General features: G+C 44.5%; 1 long non-coding RNA gene across 1 annotated transcript; it reads left to right on the top strand.

Annotated features, from left to right (window-relative positions):
• The first annotated feature begins 863 nt into the window (after nucleotides 1-863).
• LOC143809567 (uncharacterized) lies at nucleotides 864-2603 on the top strand. The gene is made up of 3 exons (XR_013222337.1): nucleotides 864-923; nucleotides 1959-2022; nucleotides 2173-2603. It is a non-coding gene; the product is annotated as an uncharacterized LOC143809567 (long non-coding RNA).
• The last annotated feature ends 248 nt before the right edge of the window (nucleotides 2604-2851 follow it).

Below are 2851 nucleotides of genomic sequence, written 5' to 3'. Positions count from 1 at the left end.
CACTATGCCTGAAGAAGTGGTCCTGAGTGAAGGCGCCAAACTGCCACTATGGGTAGCTCTGGAGGGAGGTACAAGGGGAAAAAAACTTAAATAGCATGTAGAGGCATCCGCAGAAGGAAGCGTTGCCTTTAGTGGGTCAGATGTTACCTTGCAGCGCCGGTTGTATGGCATGTAGACAGGAGATCCCGGGGACCGCTGTGTAATGGCGGTACTTCCGGGTTTAAGAGCCCTGTGTGATCGGGTCATGTGACCCGCCGCGTCATATGACCGCGGTGTGTCTAACTGCGCATGCGCGCGTCTGAAGGTGAAAAAACAGCAGCGGTGACTGCAGTGGAAAAAGGATATGTTAGACCGCGCATGCGTTAGGGCCAGGGGTGTATGCTGTGGTTGCCGGGGCGATGTATGCCGTACAGGAAGGAGCAGAGGTAGCGAGCATAGTCAATATGAGAGCAAACATGAATGAATATGAGATCAGAGGTAAACAAGACAGAATAAAGATGCCTATGTAGTGCCATCTCCCTATGGGTGCTTGTATACTCTACCATATATGGTGCCATATGTGACCGCTGGTGCCACGTGTGTGCCGTGAAACTCGATTCTAGGAAAAAGGAAAAGACATAATAAAATTAGACAAATTGATAAAATAACTATGTACACGTATCGCCATCATAAGGAATTGTATGCATATAAATAATTACAGGAATGCTGCTACTTCTAACTCCCTTAACAGGGACTTAACAGGGAGTTAGAAGTAGCAGCATTCCTGTAATTATTTATATGCATACAATTCCTTATGATGGCGATACGTGTACATAGTTATTTTATCAATTTGTCTAATTTTATTATGTCTTTTCCTTTTTCCTAGAATCGATAGTTTCACGGCACACACGTGGCACCAGCGGTCACATATGGCACCATATATGGTAGAGTATACAAGCACCCATAGGGAGATGGCACTACATAGGCATCTTTATTCTGTCTTGTTTACCCCTGATCTCATATTCATTCATGTTTGCTCTCATATTGACTATGCTCGCTACCTCTGCTCCTTCCTGTACGGCATACATCGCCCCGGCAACCACAGCATACACCCCTGGCCCTAACGCATGCGCGGTCTAACATATCCTTTTTCCACTGCAGTCACCGCTGCTGTTTTTTCACCTTCAGACGCGCGCATGCGCAGTTAGACACACCGCGGTCATATGACGCGGCGGGTCACATGACCCGATCACACAGGGCTCTTAAACCCGGAAGTACCGCCATTACACAGCGGTCCCCGGGATCTCCTGTCTACATGCCATACAACCGGCGCTGCAAGGTAACATCTGACCCACTAAAGGCAACGCTTCCTTCTGCGGATGCCTCTACATGCTATTTAAGTTTTTTTCCCCTTGTACCTCCCTCCAGAGCTACCCATAGTGGCAGTTTGGCGCCTTCACTCAGGACCACTTCTTCAGGCATAGTGAGGCAACCGGGTAACTATTCTTTATCATTACCCACATGGTTTTGGTGTATTTGTAACGGGGGTAACATATAGTACTTTCCTTATCTCTTAGGCTATCAGCCTCTCGGCCTTTATCCCGGGTCACCCAGCTCTGGCCTGCATAGGCTTTGATATACCCTTCCATACTTTTTTCGTCCAGGTAACGTTTTTCCATTATTGTTTTCAGGACCTCCGTACACCGGTTCATCTCATTTCACCGCCTAGCATCCAGTTATTCACCACAGTTAGGGATGCCGCTTGGCTCCAAACATATCCACACACGGCCTTTTTACCTCCTGTTTTTCATATACTCCTCTTTTCTTTATTTTACCTGTCGCCAAATGTGCCTAGACCACCAGCTCATTGTCTGGGATAAACGGGTCACGCATAGCATTCACACAACGATTAGTGCTCCGGACAGCCTGGCTACCAGTTTCTGTGTTAATTAACATATGTTGTCACAATTGCTTTGTAGGCTGACACTAGTCCGTTATAGAGCACAGCACTCCTTGCAAGCACCCGGATTAATCCTTCTCGTAGTATCCTTTGGGGCAATATGGACCTCTACCATAATTGTGATCATATGACAGAACTCTACCATAATCATGGTCCTATGACAGGACTTACTATACTCATAGCATAACCTTCTGCTTATGTGCTTTTTGTTCTTTCCTTATCTGCACGTTTAGCTGCACAGCTTTTTACCTCCTGTTATCTAGCTCTGGATAATTGGAAGCACTCACAACTCACGGACCACCAACCCGGAATTGCTCCAGCCGCCACGGTTGCATGCACTCGGTCTGTCACACAATGGATTTGGTCTGGAAACGTATCATTATAAATTTATTGTCCCCCATGTTGTGCACCATGTATTTTGTATTTTGTATTTTGTGATTGTCTGTGTATAGATATTCATTTGTTGTATTATCTACCTGTATTTCAGTTGAAAAAAAAAAAAAAAAAAAAAAGGAATTTCTGATGAAGGTCTGATGTAGGGACCGAAAACGTTTAAATTTTCTAACTGGATGCACAAATAAATGGAATAATCAACTTGCAACATATTTCTTCTGAGTGCCAAGTGTTTTTTGAGTATTAGATTGAGGGGCTGGAAACCCGACTTGAGCACCACACAGGAACCTTGAGTGCCGTGTGCATTTTTTCATTGTCTCAAAGCAATTTAGATTGAGGCACATTCATCATTGTGTTAACATCTCTTAAAATATGGTGTTTGTGCCGAAAGCCTCTTTTTTCTGCCAAATGCGACTCTGCCAAGGAAAGTTAACGGAGCTTTAAAAGTGCATCAACTTGTTTATTAGCCTACTTTTCAAAATACCTTAATTGACAAATTTGCCAATTTTTGGTATTTTA

Source organism: Ranitomeya variabilis, chromosome 2, assembly GCF_051348905.1.
Source record: "Ranitomeya variabilis isolate aRanVar5 chromosome 2, aRanVar5.hap1, whole genome shotgun sequence".
Taxonomy (NCBI): domain Eukaryota; kingdom Metazoa; phylum Chordata; class Amphibia; order Anura; family Dendrobatidae; genus Ranitomeya; species Ranitomeya variabilis.
Note: the sequence above shows the minus strand (reverse complement) of the source record. Positions and strands in the feature narration are given on the sequence as shown.